The sequence below is a fragment of the Macrobrachium nipponense genome, chromosome 19 (genome assembly GCF_015104395.2).
Source record: "Macrobrachium nipponense isolate FS-2020 chromosome 19, ASM1510439v2, whole genome shotgun sequence".
In the NCBI taxonomy this organism is placed as follows: Eukaryota; Metazoa; Arthropoda; class Malacostraca; order Decapoda; family Palaemonidae; genus Macrobrachium; species Macrobrachium nipponense.
The window spans coordinates 60,143,968-60,166,371 of NC_061088.1; the positions used below are offsets into that span (position 1 = coordinate 60,143,968).

The 22,404-nt window shown below is 36.8% G+C and overlaps 1 protein-coding gene across 4 annotated transcripts in view; it reads right to left on the minus strand.

Annotated features, from left to right (window-relative positions):
- The window catches only part of LOC135217401 (regulator of G-protein signaling 9-like), an 835,664-nt gene extending 814,445 nt beyond the window's left edge, over window positions 1-21,219 (minus strand). For 2 of the 4 annotated variants that reach the window (XM_064253252.1, XM_064253258.1), the window contains exon 1: window positions 21,108-21,219. The gene's annotated coding sequence lies outside the window, so the exon portion shown is untranslated. The remainder of the gene's footprint in view (window positions 1-21,107) is intronic. The other 2 variants (XM_064253268.1, XM_064253276.1) reach the window with 2 other exon arrangements.
- Between the last annotated feature and the right edge of the window lie 1,185 nt (window positions 21,220-22,404).

A 22,404-nucleotide genomic window follows, 5' to 3' on the forward strand; every position in this document is an offset into this window, starting at 1 on the left:
TCCAACAGGGTGATTTCTTGGGTGTTATATGCATGTGGCGGTATCACAAATGGTTTACTTTGAGGTATATTTGGCGGTGTTTAAATGGCTTAGGATTTAGCCTGTGGTGGTGTATTTTATATTGGTGGTCAAATCGATTAGGATTTAGCCTGTGGAGGTATATTTTATATTGGTGGTTATATAATACAGGATTTTTTAGGACAATTTCGGGTACCCTTGTGGTAACAATGAGGATATCCTGTGGATAATTTTGAGGTTTAATGTGGATCTGTGGTATCAGTGAACATTTATTGAGGATTCCCAGCGAGGATTAAAGGGGGATTTGGGGCCAATTTGAGGAATGATGGTTTCGGAGTTTACAAGTCTGACTAGACAAGTCAATGGTGCGATTTGAGAACATGTTGAATAAACAGGTTGTTAATTGCTGACAATGCTGTGGTGTCTCGGAGGAGACCAATTGTTGATATTTTCGTTTGGAGTTGATTACTCAGAGGTTTGCACTGCTTTCAGGAATTCTAGATGATGACATTCCATGGTGAAGAATTTTAAGGGGTCACTCGGGAAATGATACTGATATGTTGCGGAAGCAATTTATGTGGGCGATACAAGCTACATTTTGTAATGGGGAAAGAGTTGAATTATTTTGTTTTACAAGGGAAACCTGTAATCGGGATTAAGCAGTTTTTATGGTACCTTTACATTGGATTTCTATTATAGAGAGGAGGTAGAATTTATCTTGAGATACATAAGATGGAAGGGATATTCAACATTACATTTGCTGGAGGTTAGCTGTATAAACACTACAGGGGTTTTGCTGTATAAACATTACGGGGGTTTTGATACAATATTTTTCAGATACGGATTAAGATTGAGTGGTCAGTTGGTGATAAAAATTCTCCTTGTAAGTTTTTTTTAAAAAGCAGTTAGTAGATAAAGACCATATTTATTTCAGTGAGGAACTTCAGTCTTTAATAATTGTCTATGAGATTGGGTATGTTAGTTTATGATAGATCCGTGTGTTAACGCAAGACTTTATTTTTTTTAAGATTATGCAGACTTGTCGAGGGGTCAGTTAGAACGTATTAATGACGAAAACGGACACGCAATGACTTTAGGGAATACCCAAGTTCACACAAGTGGTGACATTGAAAACAATTTAGGATCTACTGCGCCAGATGTTGGGTCTTCACACGGGCGACGAGATATTGTCGATGGGTCGTCTCAGGATAATTTCTGGGACAAATCAGGAGTCTACACTACTTCTACGAGGCGGGTGCAGGATGAACTTGCATGGGAGTCGCGAAATATTTCAAGTCCAGCAACAAGGAAGCAGCTACGGTTCCTTTATTGGAAAACGGCAAATCTACAGTTTATTAACGAGGGTATTAGGACACACCTACAGGGGTACTACGAGGCGGTAAAAGTTCCGCCTACACTAGAGATGATTCCAGTTCCACAGCTAGAGGATATTGGCGAAGACGAATTTTTCGTCGCAGAACGCTACAAGTTCCAGTGGTTGCCGTTATGGTAGCGATAATGATGGTCACAATGTGCGTTACAGGAGCCATCAAACTTGAATGCAGCAGAAGGGGTAGGAGGACCCCAGCAGCAAAAGTGGCCCTGAATCATGTGGCAAGTTAAAGACATTATGAACTAGTATATGCCAGTAGCCAATGTAGTGTGCTACAGGTGTGCACACGAGTAGGCAGCAGCCATATTAAGGCACTAGAATGATGTATAGGTAGATATATATTAAAATCATTGGGGTTGATAACCTTAGTGCTTGGTGTTTAGAGATAGGGGCAAAACAGTGAATTTCTTAAGCTGCTGATATGAGACACAAGTCGAAAACATGACGATGATGACTAGATTCCAGAGAGATGAGGTAAACCACAAGGAAAGGTTACTTCAGGTCACTTCAGGTCACTGAATACATGTGCTAGATAAAGCGTGTATATGAGAAATGGAAACACACAGAATAGACTAGCATTTGTGCGTTATTGTGTTTATTGTGCGTATGTCCGTCCGTCTATTAGAACCAGTGAATGAGATATAATCTCTAGTATGGGAATTAACAGGGCAATTAGACGACAAACAGTCGTAGTGGTCACACTAGACTTTGGAGATCCGAGGAGGCACTAAGATCCATCGGAAAAGGTAAAGTGAAAAGACTTTGAAAAAAGTTATATATTTTATTAGTGACATTGAGTTCAGCTTCTAGAGAGGGGACTGGTAGAAAAAGATTACAAGACTTTTATCCGTTATACACGTTGATGCATTTCAATGTTTGATAATTATATTCTCATTTTCAGATGGATTCGAGGTCACCATTTAAAAGGATTTCTCTAGACTTGTGTTGACAGTTATTGATAAAGACTGATGAATAGTCGGACAGAAGTAGATGGCGGGGGGGGGGGGGGGGGGGGGGGGGGGGCGGGAAACTTATCTATTCATATGATTTTGTGGAAGAGTAATGGTGGTTTAATAATTTTAGGAATGGTCTTTAACTCATTTTATTCCATTTTCATGTTAGCTATTTTGGGAAATAAAGATTATATTTTTGTAATAGCGGGAGTTTGCATTCGCCTAGTTTTTAATAACTGCTTTTCAGCTAGCTACAGAGATGACACTCAAAGGTAGGTTATGCTTTCCAGTTAGGAGTTCTCTCCTATTATTTAGACGGGGGTCATTTTGACCCTCGTAAGATATGCATATATTTCAACAGTAGGGAACGAAAACTCTAAAGTATGATTGTGACGATTAATGTATGGCAGCTTTTGCTATGGGCTAGGAACAGTTGTCGACATCCATAGAATTCCATCATTATTACAAAATTAAAATTAGCCTACCCTTTTTGCTTTTTAATTTTTGCACATGTAAAACAATTGAAAACTTTTTTTTGTATTGAGGTACATTTATTCTAATTTGAAATTGATTTATTTTCATTTGAACTCCATCTTTTTTAATTTGATTTTCACCTTTTCAATTTGAATTTGATCTTTTTTAATTTGATTTTTATCCTTTTTAATTTGAAATTGACCTTTTTTAATTTGAGGGTAAAAAGCTGTAGTCTACTTTCGTCCACGAAAGTGCCTGAACGAAAGTGCCAATGACATTGATCAAATCAATCTCAGCCAATCAGTTACGATGTGAAGACATAGTTGTGAGATGGACTTATGGCTTGATATCAAGAGATTGTCAAGATGCGCAGTTGGGTGAATAACATCAGATACATTCGAAATTAGACCAGGAGTAATATTCACTTATATATATATATATATATATATATATATATATATATATATATATATATATATATATATATATATATATATATATATATATATATAAGATTTTAAGCAACAAAGATTGTCAGGATGGGTAATAAGGCGAATGACTGCTGAATCATTCGAAACTACATACAGACCAACACAAGTCTGCACTTCTAGAGAGAGAGAGAGAGAGAGAGAGAGAGAGAGAGAGGAGAGAGAGAGAGAGAGAGACTGGCAAAGCTTCTTTCGCACGCCTGCGTCACCGGTGCCCCACTGGATTTCAGCGAGTGATTAGTTTTTTTTTTTTTTTTTTTTTTTGTGGGGGTGAGGTGTGGGTAAGGCTTAGGCGAATAGTACAGAGGGAGGCTGAAGTTATGTTTGGTCTACTATTCTATGATCAAAAAGAGTTTTCCTGAATACAGTCGAATAAAATTTCCCGGGAAATTCTTCTGCCTATACGTAGAGCTTGCAGGTGTTTGATAAGTCAAAATAAAAAAAAAAGGGGGGCAAAAGAAATTGATTGATATGAACCTACATAGTATACATATACTAATAAACCATGGGCCAGCAGCCGGAACCCTTCCCCCTCCTCGGGATTTTTGCAGACCATATTTTTTTCTATATTTTAGTCCATACAATAAAATTCTGGTTGTCTGCACTCTGGAATTTGGTGATTTTGGCTGCTACAGCCAAACATCGAAAATTATTCAGGACAAAAATTGGATACAAAATATTTTGTTTTTGTTTTTTATGCAAGCACAGACAAAAAATATATATGAAAATGATAAGGAACTATGGGTTTTAAAGCATGTTGAATCGAATTAAATGTTTTATTTCATCGAAAAAAATAGGAGTCAGTACGTTATATAGGTTTAATATAAATTTTTGACTCTCAAGAAAAATTAATATTATTATAGTTTGCAATCTATTCTCTTTCAGTGAAGAGAAAGAGTGTCAAAATTGGAATATCCATAAGGCGCATGGTTTATAGAAGCCATATCGTGTATAATATGTTATATTTAGTCCAAAATCAAAGCAAATAGATACCATAAGAAAAATTATCTTTGCCGCTTAGGAGGCGGTTTATTCTTGGGTACTGCAGCCACTGCTATGTGGAGCATGGACCAGTTGCCTTCCCGCCCCGACCAATATATTTTTGCTGACTTTACTTTTTTATTTCTTTAGAGTTAACTGATGCAGAGTATCATTTTCTGCACTCTGAGATGTCGAGATTTTGGCCGCTACAGCCAAAATTTGAAAAACATTAAAAAAAAAAAAAACTAATTTTAAAGTGTTGGCTTAACTATGTGGGCCAGGAATAAGGAAGGCATTTTGATGTCATTTCTCGTCAAACAGACAAATTAGATTAAATCACAGGGCTTTGTCCCAAAGAATCAAACGTAAACAAGAAAAGAGAGTAAATTAATAAATCTTTAATTTTGATTAGAAAGAGAGAATTCGAAATATTAATGGGAATATAAGAAATTTTGTGGTACAGGTACAATGAATTAAAGTATTCCTTTAGGGAATAGTAATGCTAAAGAAATAGAAGGGCATTCGACATCTAAAATAAGTAATGAATTAAATGCAAAAGCAAATAAATGTTTGTTGAGACATTTGATTTAGGAAAGTTTGCTTTATAGGCCTCAATTGAATACATACGCTAACTTGAAAATGATTGATGAGTTAATTACATACCAAAATTAGTACTATCTTTTATGCACAGTGGTAATGTGCAGCATCTCATATAACGAGAGAGCATCTAAATAAAAACAAGGTGTTTACATAAGCTAAAAAATAAATATATTTTTGGCTAAAACAATGTTGAAAAGTATTCTTCCTTATTGAAAAGAAAATTGATACAGAAGTACAATCGATAGTGTAGGATTAGTTGAAAAAAATCTAATATATTCTTTGGCACATTGGATTAGAAAGAATTATGCTCGATAAATTTAAGTAAATATACACAGATTATTGGTGTATATTGGTGAAACATTTTTAACCATAATAGTTATCGAGAATGACTAATTAAATACAATGCAAGGGCCTATATCAAATTCATACACTAAGTTAGTATATTGTTAATTTCATCTAATTCATCAAAATTATTATAACATAGTTTGTCAATAGATGACTAAATTGATGAATGATTGTAGAGTGAACAGGTAAACTTTTCTAGCCGATTATATGTATCTTCATCCACAGAAAGACTAGATCAAAGAAATGTCCATGGCAGTAACTTGCCCTTCCGAACAAAGGCGCTCACATTATCACATCCAGAAAAAGTATGAAAGGAATGCAAGAAGACTCCACATACCTTCTGACCGGTTTCATCTATAATCTGTACTTCTATGAGGTGTCTTCTGTCTCCTGCTCCTGTATCGAACAATATAGTTTATTTTATGGTTTATGCAAATATCAGAAACAAGATGAACACAGCTGTATCTGGTGGTCTGATAACATTAGTGAAATCTTCGGATATTTGAGAAGACAATGATGAAGATTCAAAGTAATTCTACTGTCAGCCTCTTCTTGGGATGATTTCAGGGCCTCAACCTGAAATGTGTCTGTTTGAGATCCATCAGTTCTTGTGATAACTGTGCAGTTTTGACCATTCACAAAGTAAATAACTGTTTTCTAAGTATTTGCATATCCAACTTGCTTCCATTCTCCCAATAAGAAATGTGTTAATTGCTCTTTGTTCTTTGTGTCAGTATTGAAACTTTTCCAGTTTCGGGGAATCTTTTTTAACCTACCCATAAGCAATAATTTGGTTGATGCTCCTTTTCGTCTCCTTTCTGGAGTTTGAATTGAATGCGGTACGTATGAGTCAGTAACAAAATCAACCCGATTGATTTTAGGCAGCTGGTCAAACACTTTCTCAGTTAGTTTACAAATGATAGAAATCATGTATTCAATTTCTGGTCTTCTTGCAAGGATTTGTTCCATATCTAGAGCATGAAGAAGTTTCGCTTTGTTGGTTTTTACGAGTGCACCGCCAGCAGTTGCTAAGGTCCAAGGCACCAGTCTAAGTGGATGACTCAAAACTTTTTCAATGTTCAAGTTGTCTTGTAGACAATACTGCAACTTGGCCTAGTTCATTTCTTTCTGCTTTTATTTGCTTTACTTGCTTTGTTGTTGTTGTAATTGTTACTGACTTAGCAATAGAAGCAAATGTTTTGAGATTATTTAGTTGGATCAATAAAGTTCTTAGTATTATCAATCAGCCTTTCCTGAATGAATTCATCAAAGGATTTTTTACCATACGTCTCGTTCTTCACTGTATATAATTTCAGACTTTTTGAGATCATTGTGGGAAGATAAAACATTGCTATCCATTTCAGTCATCTGCATCGTAGCTTGAACATTCCCAGCTCTTACATGGCGTGTCAAACACCATCGTGTGTATGCAACACAATTCCTGCTGAATCCTATTACGCCTCCACTTGATTTTGCCGGCGATTTACAGTTTGTTCTATTGTGATGTCCACTGTATTTCTACCACATCTAACACCTAACCTACACACACTCATGCCATGGTGCAGCAGTTCCTTGGCTCCTGGGTGAGATTTATCCAGATTCATTACTGAAAGCACGTAAGTCGTTGTTTACTTAGCATAGTTTGGATGGTAATAACAAAAGAACATTGGACTTAACTACTCTAGGCAAGATATGCGTAGATCAAACTTGCTCTCTTTGTTTGTTTGTATGGTGTTTTACATTGCATGGAAATATATATCACAAAGATATAAGCTGAAAAAATTATTAGTAATATGGTTTTCCCCTTGCGCCCCAATTGCCAAATATGAATTAAAAATGGCCGCCATTACGGCTAAAATCACCAACATCTGAAGCGTAGACAAGCAGATTCTGATGCTATGATCTCTAAAGAATTAAAAAATGGTCTGCAAAAATCCCTAAGGGGGAAAGGGGTGTCTAGGGCGGGCCCATGGTCTAATATGTCTACACACATACGCTGGATGGAACACTTCCGAGAAATATGACTATGGCAATCATACATCGTCTTTCAAAACAATCAACCTTCTTAAAGAAAGTAAGTCCAGTTTCACAGAAAGAAAACTAACAAAACAAAGGAGCTGATGACTCAAGAAATAATGCTTTATGTTCAAAGGCAAAGGATAAAATTTCATTTGCTATACGAGGAAACTTGCCTTAGTCAGACTTATTATCAAACGCATCATCGTCGTCACATTTAACAATTGATTGTACACTGCTGAGATTACTTTATCGTGTAATGTAGCTTCTGAATAACCTGTCTCTTTGATCCTTTTCTTGAAAGTTGTAAATGTGTTTGCATTAGCTGTCTTCCTTCTAACTGAACAAATAATAAATGTTTTTCTATTCAACATGTGTCATGATCTATAATAGCAAATAGTCAACTTAACTTGTGGGCAGGAGGGATCAAAACTCATTTTTAAGAAGTTCTGAAAATGTTGTCCGGCAGACGTGACAACAGTTCATCAAAAGTGGACGCAGATTTCTACGATAATGGGAAGAGTACTTCTCGTCCTTTCATAAGTTATGGGGTGAACAAAATGAAAATTCAACAGGAAAAGTTAGTTTTCAGATTTCCTCTTTAGTGGGTGTACTCAAACGACACTTCGTCTTCATTATTTTGTCTACAGCTTGAGATGAAGAAGATATAAAATTACCACTGCCTTCTACATTGGTGTCAAACAGCTTGTTATTAGCAAGATAAAATCCGCCTCGTGTGAGAGGATAAGCAATTTTGCCTACCCTGTTCAGGCGGCCAAAACTTTCTCATGTGATATATGCCTAACATTACAAGCAAATGGATTATAAAGATTTCTAGCATGGTGAATGACTGCATAAATATTCGAAGAGAGAGAGAGAGAGAGAGAGAGAGAGAGAGAGAGAGAGAGAGCAAACTAACAGACGGGTGAAATCCACATTTACAAATTGTGAAATGAAGAATTAGGGAAAGTCAAAATGTCTAGCCTATCGAAATAAGGCTAAAACACTCAAAATGAGAGAGTTACAAGGAGTTACAAGGATGTCTCAAAGACTTATTAGTTCATCCGAGGAGACATCGAGAGCTCACTTATCTCTAGGAGCAGGTTTTACTGTTCATTCACATTGCTGCTGTTTACAACTTCTGGTGGCAGTTTATTCCATGTGTCACATATCTTGTATGTAAAGAAGTTTCCACAATGAGATGTGTTGTATCTCTTCAATTCTAATGTCCATCCATTATTTCTTGTCTGGTTTAAGTTTTACGTAAATAGGTTACTGTCTACTTTTGTTATGCCTTTCAGTATTTTGAATGTTTCTATTAATTGTCCTCGCAATCGTCGTGTTTCTAAGCCATACATGTTCAGGCTCTCTAGTCGTCTTTGGTAACCTATTTGCCTGATGGATGAAATTAACTTTGTGGCTCTTGCTTGTACCTATTCTAATCTATTAATGTCCTTTCTTAGTGTTGGTGACCAAAAATGTACTGCATATTCAAGATGAGGTCTAACTACTGATGTGTAGAGCTACAGCACCGCTTACTTGTTTCTGTATTTGAACTGCCTCTTTATGCATCCCACTAGTTTCAGTGCCTTCTTTTCAGCTTTTATGCACTGTTTTTAGTAATAATGACTCAAAGGTCCTCTTTTGTTTTACGCTATTCATATCATTCCCAATCAGCATGTAGCTAGCATGAGGGTTGTTTGTTCCTATTTGTAACACTTAACACTTACCCAAGTTAAAAGGCATTTGCCAAATTTTTTTACCACTCTCCTATTTTCTTAGATCATTTCTTAAACTTTCCATTGTCTGGGTCTGCTGCATTTACAGCTAGTTTGGTGTTATCTGCAAATTTGGCTATCCTGCTAGTTAATTCTACATCAGTGTCATTAATATAGTCAAAAACAACAGCGGGCCAAGCACAGAACCCTGAGGAACTCCGCTTGTCACATCTACCCATTCTGATTCTTTACCATTTATTACGACACTCTTTTCTATAAGTTAGCCAGTCTTCGATCCAATCTGCTATTTCTCCTACAATTCCTAAAGCCCTAACTTTTGTCATTAGTTTCTTTAGTGGAACTTTGTCAAAGACCTTTTGGATCTAAGAAGAGTATATCTATTGCTCTACTACTGTCGTAAATACCAAGCATGTTATGAAAAACTCCAAGAGGTTTGATAAGCAAGATCTGTTTTGTCTGATAATTTACCGGCTCTTCTCTTGGTGCTTTTTTTTGTAAACTGGGGGCAAATTACCTAGTTTCCATCCTTTATGTGACTTTCGTTGTTCTGCCGTTTTTCTATAGAGTTTATATAGGTGAGGAACTATCTCCTCTTTTAGCTCTAATTTCTCTTGGAAGAATTCCATCCGGGCCAGGAGATTTGAACTTGTTGAGTTTGTCTATTTTGTTTTTAATTCCTCTTCTGTAAATACTATTTTGGCCAATGGTTCTGTCCTTTCATATTTAATAGCAGTTTCTGGTATTGAAGTAGTGTCTTCAATTGTGGAAACACTAGTAAAAAACTTATTTAATAACTCTACATTTCCAAAGTCTGAGTTCACCAGGTTTCCTCTATTGTCACTTAGGGGACCTATGGTATTTTGTACTGGTTTCCTACAATTTACATGCACGAAGAATTCTTTTGGGTTTTCCTTACAAACTGATGCAACTTTCTTACCCTAATTTATCTTTGAATTTCTTACTAATTTGTTCACCATTCTACAGTTATTTATGCCTGCTTGCTTCTTCTGGTGTTGGGTATGGGTGCATTCATTTGCGCAATATGTCTCTTTCTCTTATCTTATTTTTAATTTCTCTGTTGAACCACTTAGGCTGAGAGTTGCCATTTGTTAGTATTTACTTTAATGGTATATATCTAGAGCATTTTGCTGTGTATTCCTCTAGAAAGGCTTCCCAGTACTTATCTATGCCTGTGTTCTCGTCGTACTCTAGATTTTTAACACACTCCTTCAGCCTGTTTAGGTCTTGTCGACGGTATTCTAATCTCATTACTGTCTTCTTCTCATTTTTATGTTGAATGTTAATTTGAAATGATCATTCATGGTGGCTTTTGCCTAGATTTGCTCCTACTGAAAGGTCAGACACTAGGTTATCTTCTGTTGATAGGACGATGTCTTGTATGTTGTTTCCTTTATCGGTTTGTCAACCCATTGGTGGAGAGATTAATTGTTTACAAAATCTAAAAGTATCTTTCCTTATATGTTTGATGCGGAGGTGATCTTGTCCAAGTAAACTGCAGTATTGAAATCTCCCATTATTATGCAGAGTTTGTTGTTTATTTCTTGTCCTAGTAGTGCATACAGCTCCTCGGGCATTTGTGGTAGGTTGGGAGGTCTGTACACTAGTATTAGAGTTATCTTCTTCCATAGACTGTTTATATTGATGCCAATCACTTCTTGCATCCTTGAAATTTTGCACTCTAATGGACTCAGGTGGTCCCTGACATATAACATAACTCCTCCACCCTTTTATAACAATTTATATCCAGCTATCTGGTACTCTCCTACGAAGTCTCTTGTTGCCTCTTGTATCCATGTTTCTGTGATACCTGTTATGTCTAATTCTGCACTTGCTACCAATGCTTTGAAAAGATCTACTTTGTTCCGAATACATTGTGCAATAAACAGCGCCATTCTGAGGGACTTTTCTGTCTTCTCTTCTGTCCTCGGTGGCTTTATAAGTTTCCCTTACTGTCACTATTTCCTGCAGTGCTATTACTAAACATAGAGCTAGTCTGGCGAAATATTGCTGTAAAATTAAATGAGAGAGAGAGAGAGAGAGAGAGAGAGAGAGAGAGAGAGAGAGAGAGAGTTAACCGGGCGAAATATTGCTGAAAAATATTATAGATATATATATATATATATATATATATATATATAATATATATATATATATATAATATAATATATATATATATATATATATAATAATATATATATATATATATCGTTCAGGATTTCAAGCCTGAACCAAGTAAAAGTAATACCCCTTTATAAAGAATTTCACATATTCTAGAGTTGCCCCTATGAACTGAAAGCCTTCGTTCTCTCTAAACCATCTCTATTCCTATTGGCTGCCTTGGAATTAATCTCCATAGGTGTCCTGAATGGGGAGGAGCACCTCTAGCCCGAGATTTTAAGAGGACAAGGCCACAGTAGCTCACTCTCAGAAATTAAACGCCTCTCACCAGCAGAACACCTCTTTCCCCCTTTTGCTCCCCTGCTCCTCTGGGGATCCCAAACGTGTTCTTTTACCATTCATAGTGCACAGATCAATCAGCAGATGAGAAGACAACAAGACCACAGATTTCCAGGTACTATGAGAGTATATTCTAATGCTGTCAGTGAATCGTTTTGCCTCTTGTCTGTATTTCGTTTCATTCTCCTAAGGCGACTTCCCCCCTTCTTGGCTTAGCTTTTCACTCCCCAATTTTGGTTCAATGCTGTGATTAATTCCCCCTTGTGATGCTAGTAATAATATTAAACATCCCCCTAGGTAAACACGCAACATAGTATTCCTTTCTGTATAAGCTCCCAGACAGTCCATGCCCCCTTGAGTGAGCTTTGATATGCAATGCTAAGATCAAGTAATGTGTAACATTTCCCACATGTCCATCGCCTTAGTACTGATCCTAGAATGCAATCGCTTTGCAGACAAATATTGTGTCTGGTTGTGAGAGGGAAATTTGGAACCCTTGGATAGGATGCTTGCATTTAAATAACCCGCTTTGCGCAATTCATAACTCTGTGTCCGGGTCATTCCCCAGTCACGTGTTTCGATGGACCTGCAGCTAACCAACCTTCCATTAATTTCTGGACCTACACATAATTCAAATGTAAATATAGTTCATTTAAACTAAAGTCCAGAGTTTTATGTAAATTCCTCCTTTCAGTAATATCGGCCTTCAGCTGTAGATTTTTTGTTGTGGTAATGTTCGTTCCTCATTTCAAGGCTATTTTAGTATTACTAGAAAGTCACATAAATACATTTTCACAGAGGGAAAGAGCAGTTTAGAACAATATATATATATATAATATATACATATATAATATATATATGATATATATATTATATTTATATATATATAGATATATATATATATATTATATATATATATATATATACATTCTCCCTCAGCATTGAATTCATCACAATATTTACAATATTTACAATGCTGAGTCTGTTTTCCACTTGGTCTATTTACCCCTCTCTCTCTCTCGCTATCTTGTCTCTTTATTTTGAGTGTTTTAGCAATACTTTGCCCGACTAGCTCTCTCTCTCTCTCTCTCCTTTTTAGTTTTAAAATTCATAAAATAGGGCAAAAAGGCTGAAAAGAAGGCACAGAAAATAGTGGGATACATAATGAGGCAGTTCAAATACAGAAACGAGAATACAATGCTGCAGCTCTTATGAATTGTTAGACCTCGTCTTGAATATGCAGTACAGTTTTGGTCACTAACACTAAGAAAGGACATATTGACTAAAAGCGGTACAAGCAAGAGCCACAAAGTTAATTGCATCCACCAGGCAAATAGGTTACCAAAGACGACAGGAAGCCTGAACATGTAATGCATAGAAACACGACGATTGCGAGGACAACAAGAAGAAACATTCAAAATATTGAAAAACATAACAAAAGTAGACAGTAACCTCTTCACATTAAACGAAAACCTGACAAGAAACAATGGATTGAAACTATCACTGAAGAGATGTAACACATCTCACTGTGGGAACTTCTTTATATACAAGATATGTGACACATGGAATAAACTGCCACCAGAAACTGTAAACAGAAACAGTGTGGAAGATTTTAAAAGAGAGCTAGACAAGATCATGAGATCACTGTGAATGAACAGTAAAACCTACTCCTAGAGATAAGACAGCACATGATGTCTCAGAGTGGAGACATCCTAATCCATGTAACTCCTTGTAACTCTCTCTCTTATTTTGAGTGTTTTAGCAATATTTAGACAGGGTAGTTCTCTCTCATTCTCTCTGTTTATTTTTTTTCTCTGTTATTTTGAGTGTTTTTGCAATATTTCACCAGATAAGCTATCTCTCTTTCTCTCTCTCTGTAGGGGGAGTATTGCACAGTAGGCAATAATAAGCAGAGTTTTTGGCTGTGTCCTGGTTTGCGACACAGAACTCCTTCCCTGCTGATTAGTACCATCTTGGTCAAATGCATGCTAACAAACTGTTCCCTGATAAGGAAAGCTGCATAATCATCAAATTCTTTTATACATTCACCCATTTCAGTCCTCCTGTTAAAGTCTCTGTAGCTTAGCTACAAATTGATATACAGTCCCGCCCTGTACTGGTCTAGTCTCAGGGAATGTCTTCCTAAATCACTCCTCATCCAGCTATCTTTTTAACAGCGGTCTCTTTAGGCTACCATTATTCGAAGCTTCATCCAAAGGCATATCAACAAAATTGCAAACCCTTATCTGTTAAGTGTCTTGGATTTTTCCAAAGCATTTGTAATGGTTTATTTTTTTTTCTGTTTTTTTCCTATTCTCGTAATTATTCGTAACATAAGAGTAAGATTACAATCTTCTCTTAGTTGCTCTAAAGGAGATTAATAAGATTATCATCTTCTGTATCTCATCTATTTAGGTTGTGGTCATATTAGATGTTTATTCTCAAAGAGGATTCTCTAAGGGGATTCGAAACTACAGCGATTGATTATGTAGCAGCCATTGAATTTTTTAAATCACGGTATGCTGGCAGTAGGAAAATTAAATGTGAATTAGTAAGAAGTTTTGGGATATCAACAAACTAAATTTAATTAGTAAGATGTCTATGGGATATCAACAAACTAAAATTAATTTATAAATTTTTACATAAATTAAAAATTTGTATCCAAATTTAAACAATTCTTAGCCCCTCCAAGGAAAATTAAATCACGCTCCTGATACTGAGGAAGTTACTGTATAGTTTTCATTATGAAAATGTAAAGAAAATTATGTCCTTTTATTACCCTCATTCAAAGAAAAAATAGTGAAGAAAAGGTACACTTGAAATATGAAAAATCCTAAAAGACGAAGTGTCGAGCCCGAATGACTGGCTGACTGACTACAGCTGGTGTCAACAGCGTGAAGACTTAGTATGATTAATCACTTTGTTTGTTTGTTTGTTTGTATGGTGTTTTAACGTTGCATGGAACCAGTGGTTATTCAGCAACGGGACCAACGGCTTTACGTGACTTCCGAACCACGTCGAGAGTGAACTTCTATCACCAGAAATATACATCTCTCACCTCAATGGAATGGCTGAGAATCGAACTCGCGACCACCGATATCAACCACGCCACTGAAGCGCTTTTAATCACTTTGGCGATGCCGCAAGCGCCGAAGCAGCATGAATTCGATAAGTCGAAATAAAGCGAGGATTTCAGCTGATTTTCTTTCTTCAATATTATCGGTTGCCCTTCTTGGAAGTAATTGAGCAGCAGCAAGAAAGCTCTTGGTACAGATAGTTCGACAGGAACAATTCAAATCATCTAATACCAAACCAATTCTGAACCAGCTCTTCCACTTAGTCCTCAAGATATAATTTATCCCGCTGATATTACAACTTTAACTCGCGGATGAATTCTTATATTTCGATTCAAGACTTACACAAACCTATGACTGTTGGTTAACAGCCAACATTGGTATGCTGATTGGACATTTAAGGTGAATGCTGATGCACTCGAGATGCGAGAGAGAGTGGTGGTGGTAGATCGATGGGGCTAAGTGTGTATCCTAATATCGAAGGGAAATCCGATGGAACGAAAGCTTGTGTTATGGATGAGAATTCACTTGTGAAAGACAGAAGTCAAGTTTCTGTGAATAATAAATAATGTCTCGTTGCAGCTTATTGCATAATCGAGGCCCAAGGGTTCAGAGCTCACCCAACCATTTTAGTTCAGTAGAATTAGGGCTGAACCTAGAAAAAATTTAGATAGATTGACGGTATACTTTTTTAAATCAGAATTTTATGAGCTTTTCGATGATGCATCTTGTCGCTTTGTATCTGTTGGGCGAAAAAAGTTACGAAGCAAAATATAAAGTACATCGGCAAAATTTTCCGTCGACAAAATTACATGTTAATGAACTTCAAAGTATCAGAACTTGGGAATTATTGGAGTTAGAACAATATTTTACCCACCAAAATGTAGCTCCCGATGAGTTCTTGAACTTGCTGAAGGATATATATAAATAAGTTTAATATCAAAGTCACTAATGGTCATAAAATCGTTATGACTAATACAAACTTCGAGCGGAGATAATTACATGCTCTCTGTGGGGTCGAAATGGGTTAAAAAAAAAAAAAGTCAATGATGGCCTATATCTGGTTTAAATTATATATTTGCATTGCTTTAACCTATCCATATTTAAATATTAGTCATTGTTAAAGGAAACAAAATCATTACATTTTTACCAAAATTTATTTCCCAAAATTAACGTGTGACTAAAATTAAAACCATCATCATAAGTTGGGACCTATGGAAGATGCAACGTCAAGACGCCTTCAAATGTAGCTTTTTGATGCTCTTTTGTTTCACAGAAGAAAAACTACTGAACATGATAGCAAGGTCAATAAGGTTTGAAAGGTCACTTTGACCTCCCCACAAATTTCTAAAATCTTTTGATATATTCACAGTATTATTGTTCTATCTGTTTGTCAAAACAACTTTATGGTATCCATTAAAATTGAAGCTAATTTCAAACAACCCAAAAATAAATGTAGAACAATTATAATGAGGCATAAATGTAGTTTCAACCGAGAAATTTTATCATACGCAAATTGTTTTAAAATACTCGGTATTTCATTGATGGTTTATGAATAATCAAACCACAAAAGAGCACTAGAGTTACATTGTATAAACCTTCTAAAAAAGTTGTAGGAGTAAATCTAAAAAATGGAAATGTGAGTAATTCACCATATTCTAACTTTTGATTGTACCAGATAAATGAAGCTCTACTGTAGAGATTCAATTTCACATATTATCTGTCTTTAGATTCTGGTACATTGGAGCACGTGATTCCATGACAATCTTTACATGATGGTCTACATTGCAAACCAGCTTTGTTACAGGAACATCTGTTTCCACATTGTCCTTTACAACCACAGCGAATAATTTTCAATAACTCTGCCGAACCAGCAGCAATATCAGTCATGATGGGTCTAAACTTACCATTACACATTTGCCAGCCCCAGCTAAGTGGTTCAATATCAGTATCACAAAGTGCCTTCCAAACCTTAATTTAAGCGCCTCAGTTGCGTGGTTGGTTTGGTGTTTGCTTCTCACCTCGGTGGTCGCGGGTTCGATTCTCGGCCATTCCATTGAGGAGTGAGAGATGTGTATTTCTGGTGATAGAAGTTCACTCTCGACGTGGTTCGGAAGTCATGTAAAGCCGTTGGTCCCGTCGCTGAAGAACCACTGGTTCCATGCAATGTAAAAACACCATACAAACAAACCAAACCTTAATTTGACGATAGACCCTCAGTCCAAGATAGAATGCTGCTCTTGGAGGAGGAGGAAGCAAAGCAGGGTCAATTCTAGATCTACCTACAGCCCCCATTGCATCATACTTTTGTCTCCTTATTTGCTGCTAGGTACATACATGTTGGAGAGTTCAGGAGCTCAAAAACTCGTACAGCTGCACTTCCAATATCATGACAATCCATATCTTCCAAGTAGAACTGGTCTGCAATCAGCTGCAACTCGCATGAATTATTCAATTTGGACAGAATTGTTTATTTGTTTGTTTGTATGGTGCTTTTACGATGCATGGAGCCAGTGGTTATTCAGCAACGGGACCAACGGCTATATGTGACTTCCGAACCACGTCGAGAGTGAACTTCTATCACCAGAAATACACATCTCTCACTCCTCAATGGAATGGCCGAGAATCGAACCAGCGACCACCGAGGTGGAACGCTAATACCATACCAACCACGCCGCTGAGGCGCTCTTGGACAGAATTGATGTTATTCCAAATGTGTGTATGATGGAAGTAGTGTCACGCCCAGTAAAGGTGTGAGCAAATAAAATGCATTTTATGTGTACTTTATTACAAGCTTCAATAATGTCATTGATACTATAAGACATAAGCTCCTGTGTGTCCTTAAGAGTTCTCATGGTCTTCAAGAAAATGTCTTGACAGTCATTATGAAAGTATACATGATGAAGGAGAAGACAGAGGATATCAGTATCATCAGCCAGAGTTGTAACTAGCCTATCAATAACATTTAGAGCTGTATTAATGTTGGTAGTGTCTGCATCGCCTGGACAATAAATAACTTGGAAACCACATTCCTCTAATTTCTTACCTAGACAATCTGTAAAACTTTTCTTGATAAAATAGCTACTTAAGAATTCTGTTCGATCACATGGGCAAAGATTATCGTCATGGATCTGCACAACTTGGGATACTTTGGCTGTCCTTGATTTGTGTATAGCATCTTTAGTTGAGGAGGCATATCCATCAAATACCACAACACTGATTCTTAGGTACTGACATTTGACAATATACTTCTGAAAAATACTGCTGAACATCTCATTTCTTTTCCAATTACAACACCATCAGCCACAACTGTACCACCACAAGCTTCTCTCGGTGTAACTGGTTGCAAAAGATGATTTTTCAGTGTAGCTTTATTCTTAGCAGCTCTCATAACACCTGCAAACAAAGATTTGGGATATGGTGTTATCTCATAATAAAAGTAACTCTCTATCTCTCTTTCTGGCTCTACAGCAACAAATAAACGCAAAAACAGAGGCAATTGATCTATGAATATACCTTCTTTGAACTGATATTGAAGAATAAAGGCTTTGTAAGTTTGAGATTTGGTTTTTCTTGAATGTGCAGTCAGTAAATGATTTGCCATCTAAACTTTGCTGAATTGAAGCACCAATTTCTTCAGCACGATCACAACTTACATTATTGTTTTCATCAATGGGTCCTGAATCGAGGCATACCAGTTTTTCATCACTATTGAAAGTTTGTGACTCCGAAACCATGTGAGAATTTTGACAAAGTCATCACTGTCACGATGAATGCGCACTGGAAGCATTTCTTTGTGTTTTTCAAGAGAATTGTTCACTGAAGTTAACTCTTCTATGGCTTTACTTACTTCTGCACAACAATGCATGGTTTTTGTCCATACGTTTAATACATTTTCTGTCATACCTTTAGCAATGACTCCTCTTCTTCCTTTTAAAGATCTAATCAAAATTTGCTCTATACACAAAATCATTCCAAATACCTGACCAGGTCTTTTCTGAATGCCTCACAGTATAATTTCCTGTAGTAAATTGTTCAAATATCTCAAGGTGGTCTCTCTTTCTAAATTTGAAATGGGTTGATTGTAGAGGCGGCAGTTTTTGGCAAAGTTGTTGCAGAAAACAGGTTGATCATCTGTTTAGTGTGATGACCAGTCATTTTTTCTCATTGCTTTTATGTACTGCAGCATTATTTCAACATACATCAGGTAATCGAACCACAAAGCGCATGTACGTGACTTTGATGTTAGCTCTGCTTTCTTCTGCACTAACCACTGGATTTTCAAAACTTGACTTGCCCGACTTATGATATTTAGCCTCTGCTGCAACAAGATCGCCAGCACTCAAAAGCCTTCTTTCTATACTTTTTGCAAAATTATCCTCTCTAGCCTTACATAACTCAAGGGTCTCCATGAAGATTTTTGTATCATTTGTGGACACTTCCTCAAAGCCTCGTTTATATCGATGTTTTCGATCAAATATACAGACTTTTCCACAGTAGAAAGGCTGACCTTTAAAATCAAATTTTTCAACTTCTGATCTTGAAATACGCTTAGAAGAACCTAGCTCATTTTCCACTGTGGCTTCATGTTTTGCACATGATTTGTTTTTTAGGAGAGTTCGACAAGACAAGTGGATATAAGTTGGCACGATACTGTTTGTGCTCATTTAACTTTGTAGCCAAGGTATCCAATTTTAATTTTGAGGCATGTTCAGTTATGGTATTTAAGGGATGTTTTCTGCCATCACACTGAAATCTCGAAGCCACATGATTCATAGGATCACCATCGCCGGGACCATCTCCACAATAAACACACACTTTCTTTCATTAGGCACTGCTTCCATCATACTTTAGACATGTTTAATCCTTCTTAGGTCCCTGAAATAAGAAAATCAACTATCATATGTTGTTGTGAAATTTAAACAGTAACAACAGGAAGTTTTAATGTAAATCTAATATGAAAATTTTTTAAATTTGCAGTAGTCAAATATTTGTGACCTTTAGTTACCTTGAAATTAAACTCAATTATTAATATCATTGAGTTTAATTTCAAGGTAACTAAAGGTCCAAATATTTGACTACTGCAGATTTAAAACTTTTCATATTACATTTACGTTAAAAGTTCCTGTCTATTATCTAAGTAATATAGCAAGCTACATTTTGGTGGGTGAATCGTTGTTCTAACTCCAATAGTTCCCAAGTTATAATAATTTGAAGTTCATTAACACGTAATTTTGGCGACAGAAAATGTTGCCAGCGTACTTTATATTTTGCTTCATAACTTTTTTTGCCCAACAGATACAAAGTGACAAGATGCACCATCGAAAAGCTCATAAAATTCTGATTTAAAAACGTATACTGCCAATCTATCTAAACTTTTTCTAGGTTGCCATTTTTTTTTTTTTTCAAATTCTACTACACTATTTGAAGTGTGAATGTAATTGCCTCTTACTTCACTTGGTTCCTTTCACCAATTTTTTGGAATACTCCCTTTCTTCATAAGGGTTCTTAATAAGAAAAAGTGGAGCATCACAAACAACCATAATTTAGACGACAGGATGAGCATTAACACTGAACAATATTTTTTTTTTTTATAAACCCGCCGACGAACTTATTTTGGAAACAAGAGCGACAGAGCTGAAAGCATATTTGTTTATCATTAACATAATATGAAGAAAATGGAAACCATTAAAGCTTCTAAGTGATTAAATATATGTAAAATTATGTAGACATATTTCCAGATACAGTACCATAAGCTTACTTAACAAAAGTGGCAAGGTGGAGAGAACGAAAAATGTGATGCAATGACCAATAAAGATTCAACAGCTTACAAATAGGCGAAGTTTAAAGTCTGTCTATGGTAAAACAAGACATAATTTCGTATGAAGCCTTTCGATGAATCCCGGAAACGTAATGTCTGTCAGCCACTTCCGAAACACGAACAATTGCTGACTCGAGAGATGGAACTAGTGCAATAAAGTTTTGCAGATCCATCTGAGGCATTTCCTAGAATGCATAATAAGTCAGTCTACTGACTCTGGAGTGTTTTTTCCCTACATGCCACACTAAAGTATGATAGAGTCAGCATGATGCAACAATTGCTTAAACAGGAGAGCAGTCCTACGTGACGACTATGACAGTGGGACACATCCCTTCCCCAAAAAGATACTAAGAATGAATAAATAACCATTGCCAGCCGAGAGGCGTGAACAAGATCATTCTGGGAGCTACTTGTTTCCAAGAAGTCTTCGTTTCTACGAATGATGACGCTGTGAAAACTTATGAAATTGAAGAGTGAGATACATCTCCCTAGGACGAAGAGAGTTGGCGACGCAAGATAGGCAGGTGAGGTTGCGGCTCTTATCCCGACTCAACCGCTCTTGCATACACATGTACGGTTGCGCGGCCGTGTAGTTGTTGGTAGTGCCGTTATTGATCGATAACCCACCGTTGCCACCCACCCCTCTCACCTGGTTCCCATCTGGCCTGCCATCGTGAATCGCTCAGCCTGATAGGAGGCCGTAACACGCCACAAACCGAAATCTTACCTTAGCAGTGTGGCGGTTTAAGGACTCTCATGGTGAGCAAATTTGCGTAGAACACTCCGAGTCCACAGCAGTAAGCACACTGACGACTCATCGTTCCCGCCACCCGTTCCCCTCGCTGGTTGTCATAGCAACCCTCGTACCACGCGCACGGTCTTTAACTGTGGCTGGAATCTCGCCTATCAGTTAAGCCATTTTCAAACAATTTTAACTACATCAATTGAATACCGGGACAATCAAAACACGAAACCGAGTGAACAGCGTTGCTAAAGAAATGAGGAAGATGCTCGATAAATGCCTTCTTCCAGTAACGAAAGGGATCGCAGGTCACTGAGGTCAGTACTACCAACTTGACCTGTTAGCGTCGTCTTCAATCCTTTGGGAGGGGAAGGATCAGAATTAGGGTGGGAGAGGCAACAAGTAACGGATAAAGAAAGTAGGCAGTCACTGACCTCGTTCGAACTTTTAAATGAAAGAGTTGAAAACACAATACGTAGAGGTGTGTCAACGATTCAGTGGTACTACTATAAGGAAAATTCATTCCATGAATCTCAATTGAACGAACGACATTTCTGTCACGTGATCACAGAACTTCACCAGCAATTCTCTTAAGAGTTAATTGCACAAAGATTTCGGAGAAATGAGAACTCTATAATAAACTCCATTCGTTGTCGGTGAACATACACAAAAATCAGACATTTAAATCTTAAGCTTATCGATAATCTCTCGTTGATGGTTTTGCCCAAGACCTGTCATTTACCGTAGTTTTCGCTTTGGTTTCCATAGTGTCCTATCACAAAGGCCGCCTGATTGCGATAGGTCTTCAAGTCGAAAGTTTACTTCAGATTGCGCGGAAAGTGACCATGATCATGTCGCAGAAACTGTGGCTTGGCAACGCAGGGCAAAAAAAAAAAAAAAAAAAAAAGCCACACCTCTATTTCTATATAAAATAATTAGGTTTCCAATGAAAATATCTGAAGTGATTTTTAAATGTCAGTTTTAAACTGATGGTCTCTATTTCAGTAGCCTTTCACTTTAGTGGGATAATCTAAGCCCACACTATCAGCATCCGCTACTATACATACTATAAATAGACAAATTGGAGTAACGGAAAGGCGTTCTGTTTTCTTTTATGCATTTAATAAGCCGACGTTTCGTATCTCTTGACACATCTTCCAGGCTCAAAAAGTGATGAACTCAAACAGTAATTGTGTATAAATAGCAAGAGGTATAAACATTATAAAGTACTTGTTAACACCATGTTAAAAGATAATTAAATAAAAAGAAGAGAGAACCTTAA